The 18,987-nt window shown below is 40.5% G+C and overlaps 1 long non-coding RNA gene across 1 annotated transcript; it reads left to right on the forward strand.

The window, feature by feature from the left end:
* The first annotated feature begins 3,628 nt into the window (after window positions 1-3,628).
* LOC308188800 lies at window positions 3,629-18,175 on the forward strand. Its single transcript, XR_013945776.1, has 3 exons — window positions 3,629-3,782; window positions 14,872-15,065; window positions 16,466-18,175. It is a non-coding gene; the product is annotated as an uncharacterized lncRNA (long non-coding RNA).
* Window positions 18,176-18,987: the final 812 nt, after the last annotated feature.

Raw genomic sequence — 18,987 nt, forward strand, 5'->3', positions numbered from 1 at the left:
GAGAAGAGACAGTTAAGGTGATCTAAGCTTTTAAAGTCTACTTAACGATATGAGTATAAAAATCTGAGAAAGAATTTGAAGCCATTTCCTTATGGATCAAGATCTCATGAATATTAAATAATGTACGAAAGAGTTGAATTGTCCAACAGTTCTCACATGTGCACAAGTCCTTCACATTGCAAGTCCATGCTTAAAGAAGGAGCAGGATATGTGCATTGCTCTGAGATGGCTGGAGGAACTGATATAGTTCTTGTAGTTATAGAAAAGACATATGAAACCTCTTGTTTGTCCATAGATAGACCTGAAGGAACAAAACAAGACTGTTACAGTGCCAAGCGGAGATATGGTCAGTGACAAATACCTCTCTGTCTTTAGTACATCACTGGGCTCCCGGCAGGTGTTCATATTTGGAAAAAGAAAAGAGCAGGTGTTTCTGAACTTCCATAAAACCTTTGTGAGCTGCACTGTTTTCTCAGATGTCTATTTAGGCTGCATTGGGCACCTGAGAAAAAAAAGTGATAAATTTTTCATGCCATTCAGGTTAGTGAGATTTATACAGATGACATTTAGATCTGATGAAAAACACTCGCTCAGAGCAGCCATGGAACAATACTTCTGGGCTGAAGGTGGACAAACAGCACTGTAAATGCCATGTAACACAAATAATAATATACAAGAAGAAAAGTTAGAACAAAAAAACCTAACAAGTCAATCATCAGAAAATATGCAGCAATTTGTCTGCTCCAGTAATATTTGGATGCTGAATTTTGTAGAGAAACATACACCTAATGCAGATTTTCCAACTGCCATCAGGCAAAGATTCCCAATGATATGGGATGGAATTACTGAAAAAAAAAAAAAAAAAGAGAAATAGAAGGAATTAATTAGACATTTCAGACCTTAGAGGAAATCATCCATGGAGGATTTTGGGGCATATGTTGATGTAGTCCTTTAAACTCTGTGGATGAAACAAATAGTCACAGTAGTTTATGAGTTAACAAAACTTATGTATGAATATACTCAGAGGAAAAAAAAAAAAAAGAATATTTAATCTTAGGCATGGAAACAAACAAAATTATACATACATTTTAATTTGCTGAAGGTCAGCGATATTTGAAACTGATTATATATCATAAGCAATTACCAAATAGAGCCTGGCCAGTGGTTGTTTTTTATTATTTTTTCAGATATGAAGTGTGACTCACAGCTTCAATATAACCTTGAAACTGCAAGCAGGATTTCCAGAGCTTTTGACAATGGAACCAAATCCAGAGAGAGATTTGTACTTGTCACTCTTACTGTAACAATAGTTACTGGGGATAAGATGCTTCAGAAAACAATGTGTATCATTAATGCAAGATTAAATTTAGCATGAAAGCATGAGGGCAGTGAACTTGAATGTACTACTGAGAAAGATCTTCCAGAGCATACGTGTGGATAATTTCAGGATTCAGACGTATAAGGAAAAGGCCAGGGACATCCTGTAAATGGATCTTGTACACTGAGTTCAGCAATTGTGTTTAGAAATAGCATAAGGTGTATCTTATATAGTGTGGCTGTGATGAAGACCATATCTAGTGAAAGAGTTTACAGAACACAGAAAAACAGGAAAATAACTGAATCCTGAGAGGATGTGTTTATTTGCACTTACTATGCGTTTGTATTCCAAACCATTATTCTCCTTTTCCTGAGATAGCCTTACTATCTCTTACTATTTGTCCCTGACAAGCATACTACAGAAAAACATAGTGTGTGTCAAATTTATTTTTGTTGACATAGCATACCTGACGATAAGCAAAAGTTCAGCAAACACAAGCTTAAGAAGGGAATTAAGCTTTTAGAGAGGTCTTGTCCAGTTCCTCAGTCCAATAAAGCAATGGAAAAAGACATCAAAATACCAAGACAATTTACTGCAGAGTCCAAGTCCAACTCAGAAGTGGATGTACCACATCTCAGTGGCAGGAAGGCACTTGACAGGCTGGGCTGGCGCCTATTTTGCAGAGAACTGGAAACAAGGATTTGCATGTTGACATCAGACTCAGGTGCAAAGACACAGGAATACAGAGACAGGCAAATTGCACCCACGTAGACATCAGGTGAAGCCCTGGGAGCTGCTGGTGCTTCCTGGGCTGCGCAATGCTGAGGCAGGAGAAATGGCCTCGAATTGGAATGAGCCCCAGGCCGGGGTGTCAGAGCAGTTATGGGGCCAGGCAGGGCCGCTCTGGCCTGTCCCTTCAGGGAAGGGTGCTGTTAATCAACTTGTTAGTCCTGTCCCTGCTGAGGTCCTGCCTCAGCACCCTGCCACCACCCTGGCCAGGCTCAGGAGGGGAGTGCTGGGCTGATTCTGGCCGGACTGCATGGGTTTCTGCTGGGGCCAGGTCCTCCTGGCCCTGGAGGGAGGAGGGCAGGGTTTAGTCCACACACAGAGCTTGGCCCAAACCTCTGTCCTCCAGGACCTGCCGGGACCTTGCTTAGAGCAGGCAGTCTGGCGTACAGAGTGCCGCTGTGTGCTTTCCTCTGTCAACACCAAGGGCTTTGCTATAATTGCAGCCCTATACCGTTCCCTACAGAAATCTGCCTTTGGGAGGTTTGTCTGGGCTGAGGGTCTTCTGCCAGGACTTCCTCTTCACCTGAGAGCTCTTGGGAATAACTAGGACCCCTGCCTCCACCTCGAGGTGGGACCTCCTTGCTACCCCTCCTGTACAACTTCCACCTCCGTGTGCAGGTGGCAGGTCCCTCTCAGCACGAGTGACACCTGGTCCACCTCCAAACTATGCTGTGCTCAGCATGCCTGTGCTCCACTTGGACTTCTTTTCCTTACTCTTGTGCCCTGCCTGGACACCAACTGGTGGGACATCTCTGTCCTGTGAGAAAACCCACCTTGTTCCTGTGATGGAGCAGAGGACAGGCACACATCCATGTTGCAGTCTGGGCTGCTTTGTGGGTGGCCTGTGTGTGGCAAGCAGAGGACCTGGGTGCACAGGAACATGAATGTGCCAGGATGCTTTCCCTCCCCTGGCTCTCCCATTGCCTTTCTGGCTCCACTTTTCCCTTCACCTCTCCGTTTTTGCCTCTTCCACCCAAAGCCCCAGTAAATCACAGGACCTCCTTGCTGATATGCTCCAGGCTCTGTCCATACTGTCCATCCATGCCACCAGCAAGAAGGAGCACAAGAGAAGGAAATCTGTGACTGTGGGGCTTGTCTTCACTCTTCAGTGGCCAGGTAGGGCACCCAACTTAGGACAACAGCCCCCAGCAGCCTACTGGGAGTCGTGTGCTTTGCTGTGTCTCACTCTGGGGTCCTCGTGATGTATTTTTGAGTGCTCAACCTTCTCTTCCTTTTCTTCCATTCCTTTCTCTTCCCTTCCCTCTTTTATATATATATTTGCTCTCTCCTATCATCAGTTGCCTGTGCTCCTTTTTCTAGGAAAAAAAAAAAAAAAGAGCAGTGGTGTTACAAAGCTGCTTGTTGTTTGTAGGAGGTTGTTTCCCCAGGCTCAGAGACATTGTGGAAGAAGAGATGACAACCTTCTAAAAAAAACCACCCGAAAACCAAAAAAACAGAAGAGAATGAGAAAAGAGGCACAGAGCCTGTTATTTTGTGCTGCAAAATCTCCATCAGACAGTAAACACACACAGAGTGGGGAGTCCCAGGACATACAGCCAGGAATGCTGCCCCTGGGACAAGCAGTTCCAGTGCCCTAGGGGAGGCAGTGTGCCTGCAGGACACTCCAGGGCACCTCAAAGGCTGATGGAAATTTACTGATAAATGCAATCTCCAGGTTGGTGATAAACATTTGTAAGTCTTTGTTATATCGCTGTTTGAAATATACTTTTTTTTAATGTTTTCCTTGGCAGGGTAGGTATAGTCTTGGGATTGTGCCTTAAAGTTTTAGCATCTGAAACAAAAGTTCTGACTATAGCATTGTAAAGCCTTTCTTTGTTATATGCAGCCTTCACAGATCGAAGGACATAATAAAACAGATCTGTTGCTAGGTGCTTATTCTGAGGTCCAAAATTGCAAAAGTATTCAGACATCTGCCTCCCCTGGAGGTCTACATACCTTTCAGGATTTATATATTAGAAACCACAGAACACCATCCAGCACTAGTTAGCCCAAATCTCAGTGATGCTGGAATAGGATGGATTTCTACCTGAAAATAGGGCATGCATTAGCATGATTTAAAAATGAACTTTGTCCTGTATTCTCTGCCTCATATCATGGCATTTCTGCACATAGTTTCTTGGGAATGAAAAATTGGGACATTTGTGTTTAGGAGTAGCTGGTTTAAGATCAGCTTTCCCATAATCAGTAAAAATATGATTCTTGTACCCTTCAAAAATCACAGATGCAGGTCTCACTTTTAAATTCATGGGGTTTTCACACAGTGGTATCATCACTGGCTAGAAATAATTTGGAGTAGCTTCATGTTCCTTTACCCTGAATCTGTTCTATGAAATTTGATTGGAAGATATACATTTAGGAGTCAAATTAGATGATGTTTCCCTTTCAAAAAAAAAAAGTCAACAAACTCTCTTACTTTGCTTAACAATCTTTACTGGGATGGTTAGCTTTTTTCATGTGCTCAGGCTGAAGCTGTCAACTGCAAATATTTGCTATCAATTTCTACAGAGTGGGGATATCCAGGGTATTTCTAAACATAAGCTGGATCACATTTGACAGCTTTAGTTTTCTTTCTTGCTGAGAGATTAATCTGCAAGACTGTGAGAGAAGCACTGGGCATGCAAGCAGGTCAGCAGCACAGGTCTCTTGAAGTTGCAGACCAAGATTAACAGCATTTCGTAAGGTGCTCAACAAGTGAAAACGCAAGCTAAAAATATACAAACAGAGAGATGAGCTGTGGTGTAATCAGATGTTCAAAGCTAGGGAATAGGTGAGTTTTTGGAGAAGACAGCCATTTCGAACTTCTTTCTTTCCATAAAAATCACTAACATCATCCAGCCTGTCTACATAACCAACACATGCTTCATTTTGATCATCTTCTGGACAAGGTGTTTAAGAAGTGAGGAGAATGAGAAGTGGAATCATTTTTCATGTTGTCAGAAGTGAGATTGACACATGGGAGGGCTGGAAGCTGGTAATGATTGAAGCCTTTTCCATTTGCTGTTTCCTGCTTGGCCAAAGCTTTCTTGGATTCCTGCCTATAAAGTTAATATCTCCAAAGAAGCTACATTCACATACATATGTGTGAGATGTTTCACGCATATGTATGCGATTTCCCAAGAGACATGCAGCAAAAATATCATGCCTTTGTATTCTAAATAAAAGAAGTTTTGGTCAGGTGGCGTTTGTCATTTATTCACAGAGTGAATTCCATTTCTGAAATTATAATACCATTTGGTATCAGCCTTCCTTGCTGTTTCAGCAGATAAAGATACCTCGTATCCAGAAATAGTTTTGTGCATACCTTTTGTGAATGCTACTGTGGGTTCCCATTGCCTTCAAGCTTGTTGCTTTGTTTCTGATTAGTCTTTCCTTAAAATACAACAAACATGTGACACTATTGTTCACTTGATTTCTGGGAATATAGTCTGATGATGGCAGCGCCTACCAGGAGGCCAAAACATTCTCTGATGTCTTTGATATGGTAATTGTCTCATGTGGAGCAATATGCAGGATTTTAACTTCCTAGCATTTCACAGATAAACTATACTGTGATTTTGTGCAGGATAGAAAGCAAAATACCTGCAATTGAATTATTCTGAGAATAACATTCAGATATGGTCTAAGCAAGAGTGTCTTGGAAAGACTATCGTGATGTTTCAGTCAGTGGTCCAAAGTAAAGCTTGGAGCCTGAGAACCTGACAATTTCTGGCGCTGTAAGGGTGTATTTTGAAATGGGTTGTGGGGAGGTATGAAAGTTGCACAAATGTGATGGTATCATACTGGAAATAATTCATTTATGTAGACTGTCCCCAACAACTAGAGACAAACTTTGAACTTCATAGCAGTGGGTGCCATATTTTGGGATGTGTATTCATGTTTGATAGAACTTCAAACTGGGACTAGGAAAAGAAAAAACAATATAAGAAAGATGTATTTGCAGACTATAATGCCTCTGAGTTGAAATCTGCCTAGGCTACTTTGAATAGATCCTCATGGTCTACAAGCCATATGTGACCACTAAGTCATTCCATTACATCTAGTGTTTCTCTTAAAAGTTTAGTATGAACATCCATGAGTCAGGGATGATGATGTATTTTTTAACTCCAGTTTTGAAAAAAAAATTAGCATTTCATCTCATTTCCCATATTTGGGATGAAACCATATTCTGAAATTTGGAATTGCTAGCAAGAGAGGAAACAAGCTTTTTAACATCTGCCCATAACCATGCCAGACTATTTTTTCCTATTTATTTAGTGTCTTTGCAGCTATACTCTAGCTAATGAAAAAATGAGATGTGAGGAAAATTAACCCTAAAAATAAGAGCATGAAAAATGTAAAGAGATCAACCAGTCAATGTGCTGGACTCAGAAAGAGTTCAAAAGCCCCAAATGCATTTTGAGCACCTTCCTCCAGCAGCTAGGTAATCACACCACTCGCATAGCCAGAGTTTTTGCAGAGTTTAGTTGCTGACAAAATCACCTCCGCTGCCCAAATGCTCAAACATACGACCAGGTCACAGAAGCTGAACAAATTATCACATATCAGCTGAACTGTACTATCTCTTCATGTCCATGCTCTTCACTTATTCTGATGAGTACTACCACATTAGTTTAAATCCTTTCCTATGAACTCTGCAGTGCCTAAATCCCTCATCAAGCTTGCTCTGACTGCATGTGCACAGCATTTGTGCCCTGCTTTAATCCTTCCTGACAACTTGTAAAGATAGATTTTCCAGACATAAACCTAATACATATTTCTCAGTATCATCCAGCACAGGAAGAGCTTGAAAAGCATAGCTTTTCTTCTAGGCTAGTTAGACATACAGAATATATTTTTGTTTCCTTCCTTTTCTGTTTTCCTTTTGCAAATAGGAACTTTATTATCATGTGAGGAATAACCAGCAGACACAGGCAAAAATAAAAACATTTCACCTAGGAGGAATTCCTTTGATATATCTGAAGACAAGCTAGCTTATGAAGGGTAGAACTTCATGTCCAATGATACATTTATGGCATTACAATTAATCAGGGAGTAAGTATTTGTACTGCATTGTGACAGAGAGCAATAAGAAGTGGACGTGAAGATGAATTGGTTACCTAAGCAAGTAAATAACTTCTGGTGCCAGCCTGGCACTGGCAGACAGGACTTGAATGTCTGTAGTGTTTTCAGATTTCCGAGACTCCTCAGTAGTTTTATTCAAGTGCTTATTGTATCTGGCCATCATTGCTATGCTTGGCCACCAGGCAGAAGACAGAAGAAAAAGTCAATTGAACAATGCAAGGCTCTAGTTTCACTGGGTAAGACCATTGTTTGGACGACTTATCTCATTCAGTGAGCAGGACCTGAGCAGTGTGCCTCAAGTTAAATGAAAGTAAGGTCATTAATCAGTTCTTTATAGAAATCAGGTTGCAATGGCAAGGTTATTTGGTGAAGTGAGTTGTATACAGAGCAAATTTAGCCCGTGCAAATGGTGTCAGTTGGAGAGTAGGTTCAAAGATGAGATTGATCCAAGGGTGAGTATCCCCCCATCCCACCATCTCTTTCCTCTCTCATAGCCCAGAGTACCTTGGCTGCCTGCAAGGCTGGTGCTCAGCTGTCTTTATGTGTGTTGAGAACATGAAGCCCTCTGACCTGTCTTCATTTTTATTTATTTATTTTTTTTAAGAGAGTAATAACACAGGAAAGGATGAGTCTGAGTTCTTCAGAAATGATTGTGAGCTGTTATTATATACCATACTTACAAAGGGTCTTGCTTTTCTTTGCAGAAGAACAGATATTCTGTCCTCACAGTCTTTTCCCTTAACACTTTCCTTTTACTAACCTCACAGCTCTGACCATGCTCTGCTCCTCTTTCTTCTAGCTTCTTTTTTTGTCCTTTCAACTTTTTAAAAGTACTCTTGCTACTAACTATGGGCTTTTCTCTCTCAGATGGTATCCCAGACACATTAAGATTATTTTCCTGGAGGTAATGTTTACAGATAACCCAATGAAGGGGGAATTGGAGGTCTCCCAGAAAAAGTAAAGATGCAGAATTTCAGGTTTCACAAGTAGTATTTCACAGGCACTTGTGCTCGGGAAATACGCTGACAGCGAACTTCAGAGAATGTGTAAGAAAAAAAGGACAATTTCTTCCCAGTTCTATTGAACCTTTTGTCCTCCAGCCCCCCAGCCCACTTCTTTGATATTTAGGAAAATCAAAAGGTAAAAAGGTAGAAAGTTCAGGCAGAATGTATGAGATGATAGTAATGGAATTGGATACACTGGCATGTATTACGGTACAGCTATTGTCATCTTGACCATTCTCTCTCATCCTGTTATTTTTGTGAGAAGTTATTTAAATGTGTGCATATACCCCAGAGGAGTACTCTGTGTTTTGCTTTCTATTTTTTAAGAATGTCGGGAAGTTACAATAAATATCTCCATGAAATTTGCTTAATAAGAATTTTCAGAAGCATTTGTCATATTTCTGCTATCAAAGTCAACTGAAAGACTAATTTTAGCAATGTGAAAAGCTGCTTCTATTGTGACAAAAATTATGGCCTAAGGGACAGAGCCACCCCCTCTAGAAATTAATACTTACAAAACCACATTTCTGTCAACAGTCTGATGGCGATGCCATGAGAAGCTACTAATGGGAAAACAGAGCTGTCAGAATAAAAAAGTGTTCATCTTCTCTAAACCAAGGAGCCTTTATTCTTCCAAGCAATAGGCACAACTGAACTGTTTCTTGAAATCTCTGTCTCCTGTAGATAATATGCTTGGTTTAGTACTAATTCATACTTCAACCTCTGTCTCATGCACTTGGTATTTTTTTGTCATCATGTGGACCACATTCTCCTGGGAATAACAACTTTCTTAATGTGTTTTTGTGTTGCATTCACAATTACAGCTAAGCTTCTTGGTCAGGGTACCAAACAAAACACAACATGCAATTTACATGGGCTAAAAAAACACGTATATATCAATCCAAAAATTAATTAAAGTATTAGCAATCTAGTCAAAGTATTATTATTTTTTTTGGTTTCCATTTTGATTAAACTGGCAATCCCAATTATTATAGCTTACTTCCAGTCATGATACCATTGAAACTGGTACACGCCAAATTTCTCATCTCTACCCCTTTCTCCAGTATTATGCTCACCCTTCTGTTGTTCTTCAAGAAGCAGGAGAAAGGGTTATGGTGAGTTGTTAGAGTCCTGAGTCCTCCACTGGAAGAAGTATGATGTTGCTGAGGATTTCTTCCTCCCTACTGCAGGATCTGCTTGGGGCTATTTTTATACATTTCCTAGCACGCACTACACGTTGCTCTTTTTTTCATTGGTCCACAATTCCACCTTATATCTGCATATACTATACAGAGTACATTTTGCACATTTGTTCTTTGTTCCCTTTATCTTCAAAGCCAGTTTCACTGGCCTCCCCGTAAAGGGCTTAATGACCAATAATTGATCATTAGCAATTTGTTTATAGCCCATGAGCCTCTGTTTCCATTCTGTCTCCACACTTTCAAAACCTCTGCTATCATCCGTTACTTGTACTCCTCTACATTAGTTTTATTCTAGGCTCATAGCTGCCTCTACACAAAATTACTACTACTCCTCTACTATTATGTACTGAAATCTCAAAAGTATTATAACAATAGGCATTTTAATACACAACCCTACAAAGCTAAGCTAAAACTTAAAGAAATTAGATAATATTCACCTGTCAGGTAAATAATTGCTGTTATAACTCATCTGGCTAAAACAGAGCTCCAGGCAGGCCAAGACAATCCAAACACAGCCAGCCTGATGTGCCCTAGCTCTACGGCTTTGCAGACATAATGCAAAGGTTGTGACCTCTTACTAGCAAAGGCAATGACACACTTATGGTGCTGTAGGGCCCTGCCCAGTGGAATTTCATGCCTCAGCTACCACTTCTAAGCAGCAAAGAAGTCTTAGCCAAGGGTTTCATCAACCTTAGGAAAGACTTAGGTGAGGAGTTCCTGTGTTCTAGATTGGAGTGTATGGCCTAAGAACTTGTTCTTTCGTTGTATGCTACATGCAGTCGACCAAGCCATGTTCTGACAAGAGGGCAAAGTAAAATCTCCTAAGTGAAAAATGAATGTTTAAAAGAACTTGCAGAACACTTCACTTTCCTACTGAGTCCTGTAGCTTATCTATTCTGAGGAACCTCACTGACACATAAAAAGAGTGAAAACAGATCTCATAAAAATGAGGGCACGCTCAGGTTTTCTAACAACCTGCTTTTTGGGAAAGCATTCCTTCCAGACGTGAGCTTTGTGTTCCAGTTTGGTCTCAGGCTGGGCCAGGCCTGCCCTGCAAGGGAGAAGGTCAGGTTTCAAATGGAGAAGAGGGAACATGCTGGGGTAGACCACTGACCATCCTCTGCCGTCACCATTGACTTTTCATTGGCTCCTGTCCAGATGAGTCGTTTGAAACAACTGCAAAAGAAAGGATAAATTCCTTTATGCCTTAAATGCAAGGATAAATTCAGTGCCATTTCTTTAAATCATTTCAAAAAGTGCATGCTCCTTCCCAGATTTTGTGGCCAGGAGGTGTCCCTCAGTGCTGTCTTAAATTCTTTCTCAGAGGTTTGGGGGAGAGAGGGAGCAGACAAGACGGAGGCCTGGACACTGGCTATATTTGTGCATCCCCTGGTTGTCTGAGCATATTCTAAGTTGGGGAGCAGGCTGCCAAACTTTCCCAATGGCAATGAACCCCCCACTTTTTGATACAGTGAAGTGAGAGCTAAGAGCACTGGCAGAGAATCCTCAGACAGATTTCTTCTCTCTGGTTGTATATCGTGGCCTTTTCCGCAGCACCCGTGTGCTCTGAATGGGTGACAATAGCACTACACGATAAAACTCTGGTGTAATAAATGACATGAACAATAAAACATCTGCCAGTAAGGAAAGTAACTGTCCCAGATAAATGTTGCAGGCATAGTGGAAACTCCTGCTGGTTTATTATAGCCAGTTTATAGGATTTATTTCTGTTTTCTCTGACACTAGGAAAAATGAAATTCTCAAAACATCTCTAAAACAGAAGAAAACCATTAAATATTAAATTACTTCTACAGTGATGGTTAATGTAAGCTTCTCACATCAAGAAGAGAAATTGGATTTAATCAGTTTCTTAAATTCCATTTCAAATCATTAGAACTGCATATACTGAATATGCTTACTGAACTGAATATGATTTTTATTAAACAGAAGATATCCACTAAAGAAGACATGTACTAAATATGCAATTCCCATGTAGCTTTATATGAGAACCAGAATATAAAAAAATATATAAATATATATATTGTTTTGTTTATAGGATCTGGGATTATAAAATTATCAAGGAAAATGCACTGAAGTAATTAGGATGATAGATAGGCTTCTTTAAAAAAGATGAAGGGCTTGGTACTCTCATCCTTTGCATGCCATGTAGTCACTTACCTCATATAACTTTCTGATAACCACAAAAAAGTTACTGTTTTGCTCTTGTAGAATGTAATTTCTAACATTTATTGACAAATCTGTGGTTGTTTGAAATTAAATCCATTATGGTTGTTTGGAAAATCTGATTTGTTATTTCAGTTTAGCCATCACACATACACTTAATTGATACCCAATTATCTCTTTTGATATGGAACTGTATTAAGCAGAGTTGTTTCACAAATGCCATTAGGAAATAATGTTGAAAGATCTTTTTTCCTAAAATAATGTTTCCTACTTGTTTTAGTAATAATTGGGAATATTAAGAGTAAAAAGTTAAATAACCTAAGCAGATTTTATATAGGTGCAGTAGCAAAAGTTCAAAAAGATGTTGGTTTTAGAACATGTGATATTCACAAAAAGTTGTTTATATTTATTGTCACAAAAAATATCATTCATTTGAAGTGTGCTCAGAAATAAGACTGAGAAGAAATGTAGCTTTTGAGTAACACTGAGTGAATTGGAGATAAAAAAAAAGCATTGTATTCTATATTATTGACTAATTAATTTTGAAATGATCAGTTATAATAAACTCATAGGCATATATGTAAATAATTACAAATGCATACACTGTGCGATGAATGGTCTATGTTGGTCATTTTATTGTAACTGTGGCACTTGAAGCCTATTTTATGATACGTATTTAGACTGTTGTTGCTAAAAAAGAGGGTTTTATCATAGCAGTCCCAACTATTACAGAACAAAAATCTGAATAATAAAATTGTAGAATCATAGAATGAGTCTGATTTTGGTATGAAGAGACCTTAAAGATCATCTAGTTCCCACCCCATCTACCTAAAAATCTTGCAAATGGATTATTAAATTATATTCTGCTGGAGTCTGATGGACTTTACATCATACATAATGTATTTTCAAACTGTGAGAAAGCGAGTCAGATTGAGTGGGTCTCTCACCACAATCTTTAAGCTATTGTAAACAGGCAGAAAGCATATGTAAAACTATAGAGCAGGAGTGGAACTGTGGGTGTGTGAGACAGCAGTGCCACTGAAGAAAAACAGTAGTGTCTTCAAAGGAAAGAAAATAGCAAACATAAATGCAAATTTATACATAAAGGAGGCAATGTGGACAGTCCATGGAACTGCTATGTGATCCTGCAAAAAATATGTTATAATATGAGAAGGTTTTCATAGGTGTAACATTGTGTTAAATTTATTGTAGGAAAGACAAAACCTCTCAGATGAGACATTTTCTGTAAAGATAGGAAGACTGCACCATACAGTGGAATTTTCTTTGCTTACAAAGGTTTTATGCTGCTAATATATCATTTCATGTTTTTGATAACTGTTATCAAACACTTCCTGGAAGACTCTTTGAAAGGGAATCCTCAGTGCTGGGTTACTTAGGAAAACAGAGAAAGCACTTTGGAAATCACGCAAACAAACTGAGAAAGCAGTTGAAAGATCACCTTGGTCTTAGCCTTTCACAGAAGAGCAATGTGGAAGCCTGCTGTGGTCTGAGGTTGCAACACACTGTTGTAAGAGCATATTCTTTTCCTGGGAACTTCACAATGGCTGGGGAAGAGTTTTTGGAACTCAGTTCCTTTCTGAACTTGTTTAGAAACTTCAGAAAAAATGAGTTAATTCCAAGGACAATTCAGAAACTCTTCTGAAACCATGGGAATCTTTGCAACTCTTCCCTGCTGGATTTTTTTTTTTTTTTTTTTTTTTTTTTTGCTGCTGACTGACCATATGAGCAGAAGTGTAGGACGAAAATCTCAAAGTTGTGTTTCAAATGATGTCAACCAAGACAGACTACCTCAGAGCAATAGGAATATATAAAATACAACATCTACGTTGTTTTTGAAGCCTTGTGCCAATGTTTTCAAGATGTGACAAATGCCTGACCAAATAGTTAAACCTGCTATTAATAAATATTTTCAATACCTGTTTCATAGTTGAAGCAATGCGCTTCTATTAGCCACATTTTCTTGGCATCATCAATGCAATTTCTTATAGGAAGTATTTAAGCACTGAAATTTTGGCATGGCTTAGCAAAATGCTTTCAGTCTGGCCTTATATTGCTCTGGGATCCTAACGGTACTCACTAGCATGGCAACTAGGAAGACTTCCTTTCCTTCTTAGAAAGATGTCTTCTGAGAGGTTGAATACAGAATCAAACACAATATGCATTTCAGGATAAAGCAAAGCTCAAAAAAATAAAAAAAGTAAAAATAAATGCATTTTTCATGCCAAATATAGGACTAAACTTTTTGGCTCCCAGTGTTTTAATTGTACCCATTTCTTTGATGACTTAGTGATGGTATCATTAATATTTAAAAGCTTTGGTATAAGTTGGTATAGTTAAAATGACATTAATCAGTAACCTGTCAGTGCAAATTGTTTTCACCCTTCATTTGTGCCTTGTAATATTCTAAAAATTACTGGGTAAGAATTGTCTTTAATTTTAATTATATGGATATGAGATATTAACATTAATGTATTGGTGAAATACTTATCTTTTAATTTTGGCCAAGGATGCAGATTGCCTAGAGGCATCCATGAAAGTTCCCATTGGCTTCAGCCATTTAAATCAGGGAACACAAATATATGTATTCCCTCACCACACTGGCTGGAATTCTTTTCCTGTGAGTTACTCAATACTTCCTGAGATTTCTGTGTGCTCACGATGTAAGCAGGGCTGCAAGATCTAGCCATAGGTAATTGCATTATTCGAGCTTTAAACTGGCAGGTTAATATTACTCAGGAGGCAGTTTCACACAAACAGATAAAATCCTACAGGATTTTGCTGGGTCTCTGTTAGCAATCCAAATAAGGATAAAGGATATTTTCTTAAGTCATACAGCTGTGTGAACAATTGAAATCGATTGGAGCTGTTGTTGAGCTCTCTTGGATCCCTAGTCACACAGATATTTTTGGAAACGATTACACAGCTAAAGTAGCAAAGAAAGTATTAAGGATTATGCTGATATTCTAGTTTCACTGTCTAGGGGTGAAACCGCATCTCTTATCTACTCAACAGCAATAAAAACCGCTCCTTTGGGGAAAAAAAAAAGTGTGATCAATATAGAAAAGATTTCATTGTATAATACATTTAGGTGTAACCCAGAGATTTGGCGTGAAAAAAAAAAAAGAAAACTCAATAGGAAGGCTCATAACTAACTCATTAGAAAAAAAAAAGGCTACATATTTCTTTTGGGAGGTTGGCCAATTTTGTTCTCTCAGTTTTAAAATGTAGATTGTTTTCTATTTGCTCATGCTATTCTGTTCTCCCTCCTCAGCTCCTTGCTTGAAAGCTGCTGCCCGTTCTCCTGCTGCCCACAGCCTGCTGCATTTCGTGCTGTGATACAATCCTCTGCTTAACCCTGGCTTTGGCAGCGCTGCTCGTGTTGATAGTAACTAGGTTTGGCAGTGCTTCTACAAGGAGCGCAAAGATTTGACAACACCCTATGTTGGAAGATAAAGCCCACATCAAGTAAGACTATGTCAACTTTCAGTAATCTGTTTAAAATGCCACTCTGGTGGTTTAAGAGACTCTTATTACCTACAGCTTAATTGAGCTAATATGAAAGCGTTTGATTTCTGTTTATGGCACCATGATAGCTGGATATAACTCCAGCTGGCCATGCTGGTTATCAGTGCTGATGGGACTAATTAAGGCTATTTGCAGAGAACTCCCAGCTGCTCCAAAGAGCAGCCCACGGCCACTGGGGCTGCCTGAGGAGCCTGGGGCCAGCAGGTCACCCCGTTGCCACCTCTGCTGGCACCGTGGCCAGGTGCAGGGACATGGGGTGGTGGCAGGGTGTGCACACAGGCACGACAGCACAGAGGCTGCTCCCGGAGGCATGGGGTGCTGCTGGTTTCACCCAAGGTCGGTGTGCAGAGTGGCACGTCCACACCATCAGCATTTCTACACATGGGAACACCGAGCAGGGAGACACAGCCTCGAGGACGAAGGTAGCACCACTGTGATATTGCAACGTGGTTTAGCAATGCATAGTATAACTGTAACACTGAAGAAGGTCTTCTGCATCACTGTGTCCTGCTGCATGCTATTGCAGTCAGCAGTGCCATACCAAATGCCTTTGTAAACTTTTCAGTCTTCATCTTTGCCTGGCTTTGGATTTCTGTCTGCTCTTCTCCATTTAGGAAGTTTTTTCATGACCTCATTGTCTCATGGTTTGGAAATTTTGCTCTAATTTTCTGGTCTAGAATACTAGATACCAATAGTTGTTAAGATGTAAGATTTAAAACTAGCAGTTGCTCTATGTTAGAAGAAGCATCAAAGGAGAAGAGAATAATAAGGACCTGCGTGTACCTGTTTTCTTTTGAGAAGAAAAATGCTGATACCTCTGCTGTGATTGATAGCAATACATAAAACATAAATATCTGTGGTTCCAAAAGCTGCTGCTAGCCATGACAACCTTGCCTGGACTGATGAATGTTCAATTTCTGTAGAGATAATATAATAACATATTAGAAACATCCTTTAAAATAATAATGACTTACTCCATTTGAATGATCTGAAAGCCTTAAAGAGGGAACAAATGTGTACTGAAAACACTACAATGCTTCTGTGCTCAACAGTCATAAATATATTTTAAAAATCTCATCTAGGTGGTTGGCTGACAATTCAATTATTCAACTTGGTGCTGGAGAACATCATAACAAAATTTGTCTCTGTAGTGACACGATAGTAAATCTGAAGTAAAATATGTCTTTGGAATGAACAAAGAATCTACTTGTTAATTTTATTTATGTGATATCAAAGAATAAAAACAGGGCCAATTCACCTACTCCTGTGATGCTTCTCATTCAGTAATCTAGCATGCAAGAAAGTAGGAATTTCATCCTCATTTTCCTGCCTCTTTGCAGAATGTACCACAGCTCTTTGTGTGAGATTTGTACTGGATAAATGGTGGGCAGTCAGCCCTTAAAAAACCAGGAGCCCGCAGGAGGACATGCATGAAGACAGAGAGGTTCCTGCGGTACCACATGTTGCTGAGCTGATGCCTGCCAAGCCCAGCCCAGCCCAGCCCAGGAGCTGCGTGGCTGTGGTGCTGTGGATGTGGTCAGCACAGTGGCTGTCCTGTCCGGGCGCCCTGCTATAGGTATCTGTATCTGACCCCGTGTTTATGGAGTCCTGTACATCATGATACAGCCCCCAGGCCCTGTAAAGTCCAGCCCGGCTACCTGTTCACCCTCCATTAATCGCATAAGCACCAGAAACAATACTGAGTCGTATACCCCGAAGGCTCCTCTGGATGGCTGAGACCTATTTCTGACAAGATCACATGCAGCCCTTCTATTCCACTTCCATGCTGCAGTCTCCGGCAGTTTAAAGTTGGGCATGGCTTTTCTAGCTTGAAATAATGCACGATCACCATGGATGGTCATCCCTTGTTCTAACTGCTGGTAGTCCACCTCTAGTCCTCAAGGTTCCTGGGGAGAAAACAAGTGAATACATTCATTTTGAAATCCTTACTCTCTTCTGCCGTTGACTGTAAAGGTAGGAGGAACATATGTGCAGCCCAGTGTGCAAAATTGTAATTTAAGTATTTCAAATTCTTAAAAGATTCAAATTCTGGACTTCAGAAGTTGACCTTTGCACTTCCATCTATGTACACACACACACAAAAAAAAAGCCACTGTATAGACAAATAACAGTTAAAGAAAAGGCCCCAAAACAGTCTGGAGAAAATAAAAACCTCAGATATTACTGAATTGGACATCAGAGATCAGACCAATGCCCAGAGACCAAAAAGAGGAGGAAGTCACTCCAGTAGCTGAAATGAAGAGCCAGAAGAAAGCAAACAGGTAGGGTTATGTGGCTTGTTGCTGACCGTAAGGGACAGAGCAGCCATCTGAAGCTAGGTATCCTTTGTCTGCTGCCTATGGAAGAGCTTGTTTTATAGGAGACATCACTCAGCACTTCCCGGGGGGACAGCTATGGGCAGATTTGCAAGACAGAGTACACAGCATGAAAGGGTTCTTTGAAAAATGTAACCAAATTTATAGATGAGGGTGATCTTTTTCCTGAAGTCTTTCGGCTTTATATACAAGCACTCAGACCTCACATTGAGCACACATAGCATGCAAAGTTGTTCTTTCTTTCTGAGGCTCAGTCATGCATCAGGGTTGCAGAAAGTGATAGACCTGACACTTTAGAGGGGTCACAATTCATGAGCTTAGCAGCTACTAACATCAAAATATGGCAACATTTCTTGTGTTCTTGCATTATTTCAGTCTTTGGTATTATTCTTCCACTTTTATCACTTTCTGCAAAGAGGTTTTGTTATTTTTTCTGGATATAACTCTTATAAAAAGCATTGTGCTGTCAAAGATTAAAAGATTACCATGTAGATAAGACATGAGAAAGGAGTAAAAGTTGTGTTTGCAGAGAAATGCAATAGGTCGGCTGAGTGCAACACGCTTTCAGGGGCTACTCTATTTGTACTGATAATTTTTGTTTCACGCATGCATAACAGTGGATAATGCAAATGTAAGTTTAGCGCAGCACTCTCAATACATGAAAGCTGGACTTTAATATTCCACCATGTCAGCAGTAAACGGAGGAGCAGAAAACTGTGTTTGTATTGATTCCCTTCTGCGAACCTGCGAGCGCTCCCGGCAGCTCACTTCACATGTGCTATCAACCTTCCCTCGGCCAGCAGGGCTCGCGCGGGAGCTTGTGATAGCAGCTGAGGAGGAGGGCGGCGTGCAGGAAAGCAGGAATGAGTCAAAGAAAATGCTTGCATGTCTTGGCAGGTGACGTTTTGACAAGCACGTAGGTCTCAGTTCACCTTTGTGAGCGCAGGTGAACCTTGTGAACGTGGTAAGCTGAGCTAAGGTGAGGTCAGCCGGAGGGGGACCGAGTACCACTTGCTGCTGCTGCTGTGCTGCTCTCATTCTGGGGCTGTTTTCAAGACCAGCAGAGGTACCACGGGGTGTCTGGAGTCATGCTTGTTTGCACCAGTTATCCCTTGAGTTTGCTGTCAGTGTAGATCTTTTGGGCAGGATGATAGCACCGCTGCTGAAATCCCTGCTCAGGCAGCTCGTGCCATGCTCGTGGCTGTGGGCCACTCCAGTGTTGGGGTCTCTGTGCACTCACAGTGCTACACGCTTAGAAGCGTTCGTCCTGCTTGCAGGAAATAGCACCTAATTACCTTAACCCCTGAATTTGCCCTGCAGCAAGCCTGCTGTTCAGGGTGTGACTGACTGCAGCAACTCCGGAGGAGTGCTATGGTTCGGGATGAGCTCAGGGCCATGCACACTATCCCTCTGGATCTGGATTAGGCAACTAGATCTCAGCTATGAATGAGGCTCATGGAAGCCACTTCTGCTGGTCCACAGCAAAATAGCTGCTGACTTCAGTAAAGAGCCAAGTCCAGGCTCTT

The sequence above is a fragment of the Anser brachyrhynchus genome (genome assembly GCF_964034855.1).
Source record: "Anser brachyrhynchus genome assembly, chromosome: 2".
Lineage (NCBI taxonomy): Eukaryota > Metazoa > Chordata > Aves > Anseriformes > Anatidae > Anser > Anser brachyrhynchus.